Source organism: Aotus nancymaae, unplaced genomic scaffold (assembly GCF_030222135.1).
Source record: "Aotus nancymaae isolate 86718 unplaced genomic scaffold, 86718_ANA_hifiasm-v0.15.2.pri h1tg000003l, whole genome shotgun sequence".
NCBI classification, from domain to species: Eukaryota; Metazoa; Chordata; class Mammalia; order Primates; family Aotidae; genus Aotus; species Aotus nancymaae.
The window spans coordinates 24,010,852-24,026,891 of record NW_026988414.1 but is presented as its reverse complement, the minus strand read 5'-3'; the positions used below and the strand labels follow the sequence as shown (position 1 = coordinate 24,026,891).

Here is a 16,040-nt window from a genome sequence, read left to right as displayed (position 1 = left end):
GCTTTCCAACCTTTTTTTTTTGTGGTAAGAGCACTTAACATGAGATTTACCCTCTCGACAAAATGTTTAAGTTTACAATGCAGTATTGTTAACTATAGGCACTGTGTTGCACAGCAGATCCCTAGAACTTATTCATGTTGCATATAAAATGTTGCAGCCATTATGGAAAACAATATGGAGATTCCTCAAAAAATTAAAAAATAAAACTATCATAGTACCAGTAACCTCACTTCTGGCTATATATCCAAAACGTTTGAAATCAGGATCTCGAAGAGATATTTGCCTCGTATGTTTATTGCAGCATTGTTCATTGTCTTAGTTTATTTTCTGCTGCTATAACAAAACACCACAGACTAGACATTTTATAAAGGAAAGACATTTACTTCTCACAGTTCTGGAGACTGCGAATTCCAAGAGCATGGTGCCAGTGTCTGGCCAGGGTTATCATCTGGTAGGAGGTATCACATAGTGAGTGAATGTACAAGACAGAGAGAGAAGTGAGCTGAACTCATCTTTTTTATCAGGACTCCTTTGACAACCCACTCCCATGATAACAGTATTAATTCATACATGAGGGCAGAGACCTCATGACCTCATCATCTCTTAAAGGTCTTGCCTTTCAATACTGTTACAATAGCAGTTAAATTTCAACATGAATTTTGGCAGGGACATTCAAACCATAGCACTCATAGTAGCCAGTATATGGAAACGACATTAATGTCTGTTGATAAAAGAATGGATAAAGAAAATAGGGTAAATGCACACAGTGGAATATTTTTCAGCCAGTAAAAAAAGAAAGAAATCTTTTCACTTGCAACAACATGGATAAACCTGGAAGACATTATGCCAAGTGAAATAAAGCAATCACAGGAGGACAGATATTGTATCATTCCAGCTCTAACTCTTATTAGCTGTGTGATTTTTGAACCTAAGTTATTACAGCTGTAAAATAGGAATGATACTCCCGCCATAAGAAGGTGACTGAGACGACACCATCAGAACATTGAACTATGCACTGTGTGCACTGAATCTGTCTTAGAAAAGTCATTCTGTGAAATGTTGGTTGTTGGTTGTACCACAAAGCCTCCTACTCCATACTCCTCTGGGGGATTAGCAGGTCAAGGTTTGGCCATTGAAATGGCAAATTGGTTTCCAAATTATTGTTTCCAGGAAAATTATCTTTTCAAAACAGTTTATGGTGTTTCATGTCTCACAAACCACAGAGTTTATTGTTCATCATTTTTGCTTCACAAGAAGTGCTCTTTTTCTTTTTTAATATTTTAATGTATTCCAAGAAAAATGAAAGATGTTTCCATCACAGTTAAAAAAAAAAACCATCTTTGAATTCTAGAGGTGGTCAAACTTAATGAGATACACGCAGCTAGAAAACTTTTATTCAACATCGTAATAAGAGCAAGTCTGCTATGGTAATGTTTGTTCTGCATTCAGTGATTGAATCATTCACTCGCACGCTCAGCATCTGCTGAGTGACTACAGCTGAGTATAAGGGTGGAGTGATGAATACGATGAATAAGGTATGATTCCTCTGCCCTCTCTTCCCTGAACCTTTTTTCTCCAGAAGGCAGGCTTGTAAACTAACAGTATGTTAGCTGTACACAAAAAATTATAGGAACCGCACCTGGGGGTACCAACTCTGGCTGGAGAAGTTGAGGATGATTTCCATGGGATGGACCTCAGCTCTCCCAAAAGCACTTCAGAGCCCTTACTCCTACAACTTCTTCATTATGATGTGGTGTAGATACAGGCTGGCTGCTGATCAGAGAGGCAGGTGATTTAAAAATATTCTTTTCACCACTGTCAGGAGTAGGGCCTAAAACTTGGACAGGAGGCAAAATGAAAACTGTTAGCAAAGCAAAGTCTGGGAATTCCAGATCCTGGGTCGTTATGTGCCCATTGTAACTGAGAACAGCCTTCGGCAAATGTACAAATGGGTTCACTAGGCTAGGGAAATAAGACCTTTGTTTGTGAGTACAAGTTGAGTATCCCTTATCTGAAATGCTTGGGATCAGAAATGTTTTGAATTTTAGTCTTTTTTCAGATTTTGAAATATTCGCATATATGTAATGAGATATCTTGGGGATGGAATACAAATTGAAACACAAAATTCATTTATATTTCATATACACCTGCAAATAGCCTTAAGGTAATTTTATCCAATATTTCAATAATTTTGTGTATAAAACAAAGTTTGTGTACATTGAACCACCAGAAAGCAAAAGTGTCACTATCTCATGCTGGCGCTCAGAAAATTTTGGATTTTTGAGTGTTTCAGATTTTTGGATTTTCAGATTAGGGCATTCAACCTGTGTTTTTAAGAGATTGCCCTATGAAGGGAGTAGTCATTTTCTGATCACCTAGATCAGAATCACTTGTGGATGCTTGTTAAAAAGCAAATTCCAGGCCAGGTGCAGTGGCTCATGCCTGTAATCCCAGCTATTTGGGAGGCTGAGATGGGCAGATCACTTGCGGTCAGGATTTCAAGACCAGCCTGGCCAACATGGTGAAATCTCGTCTCTACTAAAAATACAAAAATTAGCTGGTCATGGCAGGTGCCTGTAATCCCAGCTACTCGGGAAGCCAAGGAAAGAGGATAGCTTGAACCTTGGAGGTGGAAGTTGCAGTGAGCCAAGATAGCACCACTGCACTCCAGCCTGGATGACAGAGTGAGACTCCCTCTCAGGAAAAAAAAAAAAAGCAAATTCCTGTTCTTCACAATAACTGAGTTGCAATCTAGCTCAAAGTCAACACTACTGGTTCTATGACTTGGGTACATCATTTTACTTTTTGAGCTTCAGTTGTCATGCTGTAAAATGGGGCTTGAGAACAGTATTTCCCTTGCAATGTGGTTGTGAGATTGAAATAAAATTATGTGGGTGATGTCACCTCGTAATAATAAAATGCCTTGCAGTACTAAGTCATTGTTATTAAATTTCAAGACAGTGCATTTTCTTTTCAAAGAGCTTTTAACTGAATGGAAGTCCTTTTATAAATTTGTTAAGGGGTATATGTAATGGTCTTTAAGGCTTCTGGTCCTAGTTCTAACTTTGGAGATACTGTCAACATCATCAATTTGCATTGAATATAATATGGGTTTGATATACAATGACAAAGACTACCTTGGATTTCCTTGTGAGTCTATTCTAGGAAAAGATATGTAAATAAATAATTTCAATGCAATTTGAAAATAATTATAGTGGTCATAATAAAAATATTTAAATTAACAATTATTATAATTAACATATTTTGGGCATTATGATGTTCCTGGAACTCTGCTAAGTGATTATATTTTCTCATTTAAGCCTCGTTATTACCCTATAAGATGGGCATTATTATTTGCATTTTACAGATAATAAAACTGTGGCCCAAAGAGGTAGAATGACTTACTCAAGGGCACATAGTCATAATTAGAAGAGTTGATCCAAATCCAAGTCTGGGTTGGGTGTGGTGGTTCACACCTGTAATTGTAGCAGTTTGGGAGGTAAGGCAGGAGGATTGCTTGAGGTCAAGAGTTCGAGACTAGTCTGGGCAACATAGTGAGACCATGTCTCTAAAACAAAAGACCAAAAAAACTCTTAAAACCTATCTGTCTGATTCTATCTTTCTCCTCTTTCTATTGGTCTATAGAGTTTCCAGCAAACTGTTAGGTTTGCATTTGCAGTTGTGAGACCTAAGTCTCTAGGCTGAAAGAATCCTCCTTAAAGCAGTCATTTTCAAAATCTTGACAGCAGTCCACAGTGAGAACTTGATCTTACATCATGGTCCAATGCACATATACATATACACAAAGGCACAAATGTGTGTGTATGTATACCTGTCATAAAAAATCACTCATCTTTACTATGCCGGTTTTTCTTTTCTTCCTTTCGTTTCTTCAAAAATGTTTGTGGTGGGCCGGGCGCGGTGGCTCACACCTATAATCCCAGCCCTTTGGAAGGCCGAGGCGGGTGGATCACGAGGTCAAGAGATCGAGACCATCCTGGTCAACATGGTGAAACCCCGTCTCTACTAAAAATACAAAAATTAGCTGGGCGTGGTGGCGCACACCTGTAGTCTCAGCTACTCGGGAGGCTGAGGCAGGAGAATTGCTTGAACCCAGGAGGCGGAGGTTGCGGTGAGCCGAGATCGCGCCATTGCACTCCAGCCTGGGTAACAAGAGCAAAACTCCGTCTCAAAAAAAAAAAATGTTTGTGGTGACTCTGTTGATGTGATTATGTTTTAATGGGTCTGACTCATGGTTTGAAAACCCCACCTTAAGGAATATGGAGACCAGTCTCTCTTTTATAGACGTGAAGACTGTGACTAGAGAGGGCAAACCATCTGGGGAGAGTCTCAGTGGTGATCAGCAGGAAAAGCAGCTCACAACTCCGTCTACCACATGGGTGCCCAGAGTTTTGCATTTTTTGTTTCTTCCCTAGTCATAGGTTCTAAAATGACAGTCCTGTTAACAGAAAGAACAGTCATTTTGCGGTCCAGCTGGACTTGATTCAAATCTGAATTCCACCCTGTCTAGCTACATGACTTGATATATGACTTTATCTCTTTCAGCCTCTTTTCCTCCCTGGACAAGGGAGGTAACAATATCAATGAGGAGGTTTGGGAAGGTGAATTGATATTAAGGCCCAGTGCCTGGCGTACATTATGTGCTTAGCAGAGGGGAGACACCACAGGTAACAAGGGGAGATGTTAAATAAGGGACAGTGAAGACTGAAAGCCACCTGTTAGGTGGTCGTGGATGCAGCCTCATTGGTTTCCAGAATCCAGTGCAGCCTTAAGATTTGTGATACGGAGATAACATCTGTATATGTTTAGCAGTGTGCTTCAGTGGGGGAAAATGTTGGCCTTTGATCCAAACAGACGTTGCTATGAATCTCAGCTCCAGAACCTTCTAGCCTCAATCAACCTGTTTCTTCATCTTTAAACTGAAATATTAAAACTTCCTTCATAGAGGTATTTGTGGGATCCACCAAGGTATTTTCCTCTTCCCTTCATAACATGACTTAGAAATTTTATGGATCACCTTTGATTTTACCTTTTTGTTATAGAAATGTTTGAACATACAAGAAAGTAAAAAGCATCCATACACTGATCCATATACACCAAGTGTCCTGAATTATGGACCTGTTTGCACTGAGTAGTTTAGTCTGTCCCCACAGTTAGCTAACACGGTGCCTAGCATATAGTAAGCATTCAAGAAATATTTGCTGGTTGAATGAATAGATAGGGGGATGAAGACTGGCAAACCTCACTTCTGTCACCAATTACTTATGCCAGGAACCCAAACTCAAACGACTTCAGGGGCCAGACAGTTAGTGGAATTGGGTGAATTATGCTGGGGTAAGACAATAAGGAGTAAAGGAGATTGTGGAGAGGATGTGTGCCTTTGAAAGGGACTTGAACTGAAATAAATTTTAACTTCACTCTATGAAGGTCCACTCTCAAAAACCTGTGGGCTGTGTGTGATCTCTGATGCCTGTTACATGATTTGCACCATGCTAGGCATTGAGACAAAGATATATCATGGAACAGTGAAAGGTAAACTGGTGAGTCCCACAGACCCAACCACCTGCTAAGTTGCTTTGGTTAACTAAACCTCAGTGTTCTATCTGCAAATGCACGTTGAGACTGAATTTGCAGGCTTGCTTAATAGATTGTGGTAGGCAGCCTCTAAGATGACCCTCAGTGATTCCCTACCTCCTGTTACTCACACCCTTGTGTGATCTCTTCCCCTTGAGTGTCGGCTCAATTTAGAGACTTGCTTCTAACGAATTGCATATGTACTGTGGCTTGTTTGTTGAGTGTTCTTGCCGTCTCTTGGATTGTTCACTCTGGGGGAAGCCCTGTCCTGAGAGAGCCCTCTGGAGAGGCTCATGTGAGTGAGCTGGGGAATGAATTTTCTAAGACCTGCCAATAACCATACGTGTGAGCCCAAATGCAGATCCTCATCCAGCTGAGTCCTCGGATGACACCACAGTTGCAACCCACGCCTTGACTGCAGCCTCATGAGAGACCTCGAGCCAGTGGCACCTAGGTAACTAACACTCACATTCTCAACCCACAGACACTGTGATGAGAAATGTTTGTTGTTTAAGATTGCTAAGTTTTGTTATGAATTTGTTACTTGGCAACAGAAAACTAATATAGGAATCAAGTAAAATGATATATATATGAAAGCATGTAACTCAATGCTAAAGACATAGTAAGTGCTTAATAAACATTTACTTGTTATATGTGGTAACAGCCACTTAACAAGATATCTTGATACCCTATAAAGAAATGCTATGGCACAAAAATGTACATGGAGTGTAGGGACCTGAAGGAGGGAGTTTCCAATACTGGCATCAGAGAAAAATTCACAGAAGAAATGAGTACTGGGTTGCATGAGATGACTAAGAATATAAGGCAGAGAAATAGAATAAGAGTGTGCTTTGTAGGGGAACAGCCAACACATAAGTAGTGAAAGGAACAGCAAGTGTGGATGGTGTGGAGGTTACAGGGCAGGGGATGAGACACAAGTCAGACCACAGAGGACGCTTATTCAGTAAATGGGCTTTGTATTTGATTGACATTTCATTTTAGGATGCTCACTAGAATTGCAGAGAGTAGGAGAGACCACAGAAGTAAGGTCATTCTTTGCCCACCTCCACTGTCTTTTTCAGGTAGTCCTCAAGAGAAAGTTAACTAAGATATTCACTGAGGGCTGGGTGTGGTGGCTTACGCCTGTAATCCTAGGTCTTTGGGAGGCTGAGGCGGGAGGATCACTTGAGCCTAGGACTTCAAGATCAGCCTGGGCAACATAGTGAAACCCCATATCTACAAAAAAATACAAAAATTAGCTGGGCGTGGTGGCATATTCTTGTAGTCCCAGCTACTCTGTAGGCTGAGGTGGAAGGATTGCTTGAGCCTGGGAGGCAGAATTTGCAGTGAGCTGACACTGTGCCACTGCACTCCAGCCTGTGTGACAGAGTGAGATCCTATCTTAATAATAATAATAAAAATTTACTAAGGTATCTACCTAAGTCCATTGTCAATTATCTTAGTGTTAAATAGACAAGGCATGCAGCCGAGGAGGCTCATTTGACCCAGGTCATCTTGTATGAAAGTCTATACCTTGCACTTTTGCTGGCGCCGCTTTTGTTATATAATAAAATCATGCTCCTCTTGAGCAGCTGGAATTCCCTTTAATCTAACAGACACTATGAATCACACATCCCTGATAAGTGCTTCCTATTTAGCCTGTGGAAAACTCAAGTTAATTTGTGTCCCAGCTTCCTGCTCTACCTTGCTGAGAATCAGTCCTCCTCTGGCTTCGTGCAACTGTTTTAACTTAATTTTGCCATTCCCATTACCTTTTAAGACTATTTTCATTGTACTATATTGTAGATTTTTTAAATAGATACTTGAAGTTTTGGGGGGAGTAGGACGTAGTAAACATATATGTATAAAAAGAGTCCTATTAATTCTGTGGAAATGAAAATGAGGAAAAGAAAGAATGAATCCTCACCTCCCTCTGCAGATACTTGAATTCCTACATTCTCAGGAAATACTACAAGAAGGAATGAGAGGCTTTGGGAGAAGATGGAGAGTTACTTTTAGCACATGCACATTTGAGGTCTTCTGGAAACAGAGCCATCCAACGCTGAATTGCTTATGTAAGTAAGGAGCTCAGGAGTGAGGTGGATTCTGGAGAGAAAGTTTAGAAGTTCCCACCCCAGCTGGTGAAGTCAGTGGAGGAAAGAGACAATTCTTTTTTTTTTTTTTTTTTTTTAATAATTTGGGGATTTTATTTTTTGTTAAAGATATATTTCTTTGATTCTTTCGTGGTTCATAAGCTGGATTATTGCTATTCATATGCAAGTGTGAGATGTGCCACCCTAGAACCTTGTTACAATCTGGACACATTACCCACCTGACATGGATTAAAAATAAAAAAGATGTGCCGGGCGTGGTGGCTCATGCCTGTAATCCCAGCACTTTGGGAAGCTGAGACGGGCAGATCATGAGGCCAGGAGTTTGAGACCATCCTGGCCAACATGGTGAAACTCTTTCTCTACTAAAAATACAAAAATTAGCTGAGCTTGGTGGTATGCGCCTGTTATCCTAGCTACTCGGGAGGCTGAGGCAGGAGAATCACTCGAACCTGGGAGGCAGAGGTTGCAATGAGCCGAGATTGCGCCATTGCACTCCAGCCTGGGCGGCAGAGTGAGACTCCATCTCAAAAAAAAAAAGAAAAGATGTTTCTTTAAAATTGCTGATTGTGATTTTTCTCTTTAATAGGAAAAGAGACAATTCTTTAAGAGTGGTGGACCAGCCTCAAATGACAGCAATAGAAAGAGAAAAGATATATGATCCTTTAAGAAAGGAGAAGTTATTCCATGACTGATGGCATGCACATGTACGTTATCCATTCACCATGCAGTTCATAAGTGAATTATATAAGACCACATTGACACCTAATTTTAAATCATATGAATAGACATGAAGTGCCCATTTACACTCAGCATAGAAATGTTTTCCAGGATATGTACTTTTAATCAATTCATTTCCTTTTCTTATTGAGTTTATAGATCATTTATTTCCCTGTGGTTTGAAAACAAAAATCCAATAGTGTTTGGAGAAGTGATGGTCTGCTATAAAAGTTAGATGGTCAGTACTAACAGGGAAATTTTGATTGCTTCGGGGTTGATCTTTTCCATGCCTGGCACATGCAAGATGAAGCTAATTCATATTATGAAATATAATGTGTTCTCTTTTTATTTTATTGAAATGCTTTAAAATGTAAGATCAGAGCTGGCTTAATATTTTCCAAGTAAAACACCATCAAGTGTAAATATTACCAAGGACCTCCAAGTTCCCTGTTAAGTGCCCTATATATTTACATGAAAAGGGATTTTTAAAAAGTTTCCTCTATTCCCTATTCCACACCCCCTCACTCAGTTGCTGGTTAATTAACCAATCATAAAGAAAAGATGAAAGTATATGAACCTCAAATCCTTGTGTTCTGGGAAAAAATATAATCACAGAGTAATGAAAATAAATTTCAACTAATGAAAACCAAGAACAATGACCACTGGAGATACTGAAAACAGTTGGATCAAACAGGTAAAAACTTCACAGAAAATTAGCCATGCATTGTTCTGGCTTGCTTCCGTGTCTCCTTTAAGGCCTGTGTCTTGGGTGGGTGATGATTTGTGGGAACGGGGGGAGCTCTTTTCTTCAGAGTACACTGTTGAAATGTTCTTTCAACTTTGTTGGCTAACAGGTTGTTTAATATGCCTTTTTACCTGGCTTCCATCTCTTTACACACATATTGAAAGTCCCTGCCTTCTGCTGCCTTCCACCATCTTGAAACAGCCTATCCCTTATCAGGCAGCATAGACACTGCATCCTCCCTGACAATGCAGAACAGGTAGATGAGGTGTAGAGTTGCATGACTCACTTGACTTGGAGGGGGAACTGGACTTGTTTCATTTTAAATGGTGCTTGTGGCAGTCTATGGCAGGCAAAACTTTCATCCTCTTTCTAGGTATTAGGATGGGATAAATTCTCCAGCCTTCTCTGCAGTTAGGTTGGGGCTTGCGTCGGAGTTCTTGCCAATGGAATGTGCACAGAAACGATGTCCACTAGCGGTTCTCACACTATCATGTGTATAATGAGTCATCCCATCACTCAGGGGTCTTGTTGAAATGCGGATTCTGATTCAGTAGGTCTTGGGTGAGGCCCATGATTCTGCTTTCTAGTAAGCTCTTAGTTAATACCAGTGCTGCTGGATTTATGGACAACACTTCAAGTAGTAAGAATGCGCACCAGTTCCAACCTGGCCATGAAATATCATGTGCAGTCTTCCAAGATTTTTCAACCTTATCTGTACAGCTACAAGCAAAGCACTTCGAATGGCAGAGTGCTTCCCTCAATGGACGGAAGGAGACTGGATCCCTGTGTCACTGACTGGAAGAGCACGGCTAAGCAAAGCTGCTAGCTCATGAAGACTGTGAGGAGAGTACGAGGTAACGTTTTATTGTGTTAACTCGTCGATGTCAGGGTTTACTTGTTACTACAGTATGGCTTCCTCGAACACTTCCTCTTATCAACTGCCTTTTCTGAATCTTTCCTTGACTCATGATTTTGAGTTGACTTAGCAAACTTACCAAACACCAACTGGGCACCAAGCATATTAAGAGGTACTAGAGAATATAAAAAGATGAAGGGGGTGGAGTCATCTTTCTTAAGGAGCTGGGAGAGGAGATAAGAAATGGGATCAAATAATGAACAACAAGTTTCAAAGGGAGCAGAGTCCAATAGGACCTGCTGCCTGAGCTCTTCAGAGAGAAATGAACATTAGGCTTTCTAGAAGTGGTTGTACTTACATCAGCCTTGAAAGGTGAGTAGAGTTTAAATTTATAATGATTAGGATAAGAGCACATTGGAGGAGTTAAAGTTAGAAAATGGCAGGAAGGTACAAAGGGAAATGTGGGACTTGTCATTGGGAACCAGTATATGGTGAAGAATAGGAGTAATGGTACATCCAACAGAAATGAAGGTCAGGGTTATATCACAGAATACTTGGAATGGCAATTTAGAGAGCAGGGATTTATCCTGAGGATAGAAGGAAACTCTTGGGTTTAAATAGGAGTAGGATCTCACTGGATATAATGAGGAGGGGTGTGTGGCTCTGTCGCAATAGTTCAGGTATAAGAGACTGAGGTCTAGCAAACAAACACAGAAACAGAAAACCAAACACTACATGTTTTCATTCATAAATGGGAGCTGAACAATGAGAACACATGGACACAGGAATGGGAACGTCACACACCAGGGCCTGTCGGTGGGTGAGGGAGAAGGGAAGGGAGAGCATTAGGACAAATACCTAATGCATGTGGGACTTAAAACCTAGATGACAGGTTGATAGGTGCAGCAAACCACCATGGCACATGGATACCTAGGTAACAGACTTGCACATTTAGCACATGTATCCCAGAACTTAAAGTAAAATTAAAACACAAAAGAGGCTGAGGTCTGAGCATAAAGATGAAAAAGGGAAATCTGACAACATTGTGAGAAAGATAGAGAAGCACCTCCCCATTCCACTCCACCCCCTCTCTGAGATGTTGTGTCTTGACATGCAACCACTGTGTCTTAGTAATATGTAACAACGTCAGTAAGCCATGGAGATGGGTCTCAGACCCCTGGCTTCTTGCTCTGAGCTCACTATTTTTCCACTTGAGTATGAGGTTGTCGCTGTGTTGTAGGTGGCCTCTGAAATTGTACTTGGTGAGCTGGATCTAAGTACAGCATAATTCCCATCTTGCAATGTGAGCACCCTTGCAAATTATCTTCAATCGTTTTGAGTCACTCCACTTGGGAAATTTATTGGAATTCTATTGCACTATGACCTGCCAACAGCAAGTTTAAGACACACTTTAAAAAGACGTTGGCTACTCTAAAGATGCTTCAACCAAACCTGCTGCTATTGCTTTGGCATCTGTACCACATCTGCATGAGAGGGTTTAGAAGGTCTTTTTTTTTTTTTTTTGAGATGGAGTCTTGTTCTGTCACCCAGGCTGGAGTGCAGTGTTGCAATCTAGGCTCACTGGAACCTCCATCTCCCTGGTTCAAGCAATTCTTGGCCTCAGTCTCCCTGGAATTACTGGTGCCTGCCACCATGCCTGGCTAATTTTTTTTTTTTGTATTTTTAGTAGAGACGGGGTTTCACCATCTTGGCCAGGCTGGTCTTGAACTCCTGACCTCATGATCCACCCGCCTCAGCCTCCCAAAGTGCTGGGATTACAGGCATGAGCTACCATACCTGGCCTCTCTCCCTTTCTTTCTTTTCTTTTCTTTCTTTTTCTTTTCTCGCTCCCTCCCTCCCTCCCTCCTTCCTTCCTTCCTTCCTTTTTTTTTTGAGATAGGGTCTCACTCTCTCACTGAGGCTGGAGTGTAAAAGGGAGAACTTTCTGCAACAGTTGTCAGATAGAAATTTGTTTGAATCTTACATCTGCCACTTCCTAACCATGTGATCTGGAACAAATAATTTAACATCCTGGAGCCAAAGTTTTTATAGTTTAAAATGGGGAAGGTGATTACCTGCCAAAATTACATGAAGGTTCCATGAGATGATGGTGATGAAGTTCTGAGCACAGTGCATTGCTCCCAGTGCTGACAGTCCAATCAGCGTCCATGCTGCTATCTCTATCCTGGGTTTACTAATGAGAACAAGGTTAGCTGCTATAACAAACAAATCCAAAAGTTTCAGTGACCTTCAAGTAATAAAACATTATTTTTCACTCACCAAGCTGTTGATATGGGTGTTCCTGGTTGCCAGAAAGCCTTTCATATGGTGAGTCAGAAACCCAGCCTCCTCCTTCCTGTGGCTTCTTTCTCACCTAAGATGTAAAAAGACAGGATGGAGAAGGCATGCCTTGGACCAGGAGTGAGACACATCACTTCTGCTCATTGGTCACATGACCACCCAGGAGAAGGAAGAGGTGCTGGGAAATGTAATCACTGATGTGGCAACAGCAGCTACTTCCCAGTGTTCTACACTATGGAAGGGAAGCAGTTAGCGGTCTCTACCGTAGGAAGGGGAATACTGAGGCAGGATGGGGATATGGGCCAGGAGGCTGGGTTTATAGTGGTGAAAACAACATGTCAGATTCACATTTCTTTCCTCTCTGTCTCTTGTAGAGCTTAATCCAGCAGATCCTGTCCCACTTGGAACCTGGCTATGAGTGAGAAAACATCTGTGGTTGGAAAATGGGGCTGGTGATTCAGGCCTGTTTGGGACTTGAAGAAGATGCTCTTAAACGCTTTGCTCAACAAACACCTCCCTTCTGCAAGGAGGTGAGAGGTCATCTGTCTGTCTACTTTGACACTTTCACCCAGTGAACTTCAGGGCTTAAGACGCTTTCCCCATCAATTGGAGTGAGCTAGGCACAAACTGTCCTTGAATTTGACCATCACTGACTCACCGAAGGTCTGAGTAGAGGAGAAGGCAAATGCAGACAAACAGGCACTGAGGACTTTGCCATCCCAGACCTGTGTCATGTAAACAGACTGTCTGCTTCACAGCCAAGGAATGAGCCCTGGACGTGGGTCGGAACTGGAGTCTTAACGGCTAATACCCAGAGCCTTTGACTGTGGACGACTGTGTTCAAAGGGGCAGGCTGCCCACTACTAGGTCACGGAGGAGAGGCAGGATGTGGGGAAAGAGTGTGGTTTTGGAATCAGACACAACTGGTCCCCGCCACTTACTCAGACTTGTGACCCTGGATGAAAAAGTCTCTTATTCTTTCTAAGGCTCAGTTTCCCCAACTGTGAAACTGACATAACACTATGGACCTCAAACGGCTTTACAAGCAAAACAATTTATTCAGGCACATAGCACAGTGCCAGCACATAGATATATAAGTAATAGTTTTTTCTCTGTTTCTTCTACATGGAGGGAGAGGCATCTGTTGTCTCTTCAAGCTAATTAACTTGAAAATAGTCAACAGCAACCATTTCTTAAATTCCTCTTATGAGCCATTTAGTTTTTGCAACACCTGCAAGACAGACAGTATTATTCCCATTTTACAGATATGGGCATTGAGGCTCAGGAAGTACACCAGATATAGTGACTTTGATCTTTTCATTGCCCTGTCACTAAAGGGAGAGAGATAACAAGATCAAAAGGAACAGTTGGAAGAATAAATGTCAAACATAGGAGACTAGAGGCATAGTCTCTAACACCAGTCTAGCCTTGGATAATAGCATTTTCCTCTTGCTATAGCTGTAGCAGACACCAGCTGGGTGCCCTCCCCCGTGTTTTATTCATTTGTATGTTCATTGAGCAATTTATCTATTGCTAATTCCTTAGCAAGCATTTACTGTGAGCTTCCTTTTATTATTACTATTATTATTATTCATTTTAGAGGCAGGGTTATGCCCTTATGTTGCCTAGGCTGGGGTGCAGTGGCTATTCACAGGTGTGATTTCACTGCTGATCAGCATGGGAGTTTTGACCTGATTTATTTCTGACCTGGGCCCATTCGCCCCTCCTTAGGCAACCTGTGATGCCCCACTCCCGGGAGGTCACTGTATTGATGCTGAACGTAGTATGGGCACCCGACTGGCATGGCGCACTACAGCCCAGAACTCCTGGGCTCAAGTGATCCTTCCTCCACAGACTTCTCAGCAGCTGGGACTACAGGTGCATGCCATTGTGCTCAGCTACCGTGAACTTCCTATGTCCTCAAATCCTGCTACTCAAAACATGATTCCTGAGCCAGAAGCATCAGCATCACTGGGAGCTTAATAGAAATGCTGATTCTCAGGCCCAACCTCAGACTAACTGGACTAGAGAATCTGCATTATAACAAGATCCCCAGGTGATTCACAGCATATATAAAAGATTGAAAATCGCTATCCTTGATGCATTTCTTTCCTTTTTTTGAGTCACTCTGTCACCCAGGCTGGAGTGCAGTGGTATGATCTTGGCTCACTGCAACCTCTGCCTCCCAGGTTTCAAGCAATTCTCCTGCCTCAGTCTCCCAAGTAGCTGGGGTTACAGGTGCCTGCCACCACGTCAGCTAATTTTTGCATTTTTAGTAGAGATGGGGTTTCACCATGTTGCCCAGGCTGGTCTCGAACTCCTCACCTCAGGTGATCCACCCACCTCGGCCTCCCAAAGTGCTGGGATTACAGGTGTGAGCCACTGCACCCGGCCTCCTTGATGCTTTTCTATCTTGGTGAAAAACTTACTGGAAGAATTTCCAGTACTCATACCTTCCTTATTGTGAGTAGAAAAAACTCAAAAAGTCAAAGTGTTTTTTCAATTCTCTCACTCAACAATAATTACCACTCCCGTGACCAACTCTGTGGGGATTTCTCCCCAACAACAAGCAAACAATCATTTCTGTAGCAGACACCAGCAGGGTGCCCTCCAATCCAATTCAATTCTGATGGGAGGTAGTGTCAGATTCTGCAGGTTGAGGGCTCAGTCCTACAAGACTGCCCCCAACTTGTGATACCAGTCAAAAGCCCTAGATTGTTTTAGCTGTGCTTCTGACTGAACAGCTACAAGTCAGGGATCCCCTGAACCCCTTTTTGTGTGTGATTAATTTGCTGGAGCAGAGCTTACAGAACTCAAGAAAACACTTAACATTTACTGGTTTATTATTATATTAGTTTGTTTTCATGCTGCTAGTAAAGACATACCCGAGACTGGGTAATTTATAAAGGAAAGAGGTTTAATGGACTCATAGTTCAGTTCCACATGGCTGGGAAGGTGTCACAATCATGGCAGAAAGCAAAGGGGAAGCAAGACATATCTTACATGGTGGCAGGCAAGAGAGCCAGCATGTCCAGGGGAACTGCCCTTTATAAAACCATCAGATCTCGTGAGACTTGTTCACTCACGAGAACAGAACAGGGAAAACCAGCCTGCATGATTCAATTACCTCCCACCAGGTTCCTCTCATGAAACGTGGGGATTATTAAAAGGTGAGATTTGGATGGGATACAGCCCAAGCATATCAATTATAATGGATATTACGAAGGATACAGATGAAGAGATGCATAGGTCAAGGCATGGGGGAAAGGGCATGGAGCTTCCATGCCCTATCTGAGTGTACCAACCTCCAAGAACCTCCACATGTTCAGTTGTCCAGAAGCTCTCTGGACTCTGTCCTTTTAGGTTTTTATGGAGGCTTTATTATGTAGGCATGATCAATTGATTAAACTATTGGCCATTGATGATCAACTTGACCTTTGGCCCTTCTCCCCGCCCCAGAGGTTAGGGATAGGGCTGAAAGTCTCAACCATCTAATCATGTCTTGGTGACTAGCCCTCATTCTGAAGTTACCTAGGGCTTGCAAGCTATCAGTCAACTCATTAGCATATACAAATACATCACTTTATAGATTCCAAGGATTTTAGGAGTTGTATGCCAGAAACAATGAAAGATTAAATACATGTTTTACAATATTACATTAATCCACACAAGGAACAATGTGGCACCTCTAGAACAGATACTTTTTCTGCAC

General features: G+C 41.8%; 1 long non-coding RNA gene and 1 other non-coding gene across 4 annotated transcripts in view; both read left to right on the top strand.

Moving 5' to 3' along the window:
- Positions 1-4,168: 4,168 nt before the first annotated feature.
- LOC105708042 (uncharacterized) overlaps positions 4,169-16,040 on the top strand; it is a 37,958-nt gene continuing 26,086 nt past the window's right edge. Inside the window, exons 1-6 of one of the 3 annotated variants that reach the window (XR_001105232.2) lie at positions 4,169-6,049; positions 7,535-7,670; positions 8,296-8,413; positions 8,956-9,120; positions 9,892-10,025; positions 12,703-13,872. This is a non-coding gene — a long non-coding RNA (uncharacterized LOC105708042). Of the gene's footprint in view, positions 6,050-7,534; positions 7,671-8,295; positions 9,121-9,891; positions 10,026-12,702; positions 13,873-16,040 lie in introns of those variants that run through there. The other 2 variants (XR_001105231.2, XR_001105230.2) reach the window with 2 other exon arrangements.
- LOC135277448 (small nucleolar RNA U13) lies at positions 7,831-7,933 on the top strand. Its single transcript, XR_010345042.1, has one exon. It is a non-coding gene; the product is annotated as a small nucleolar RNA U13 (small nucleolar RNA).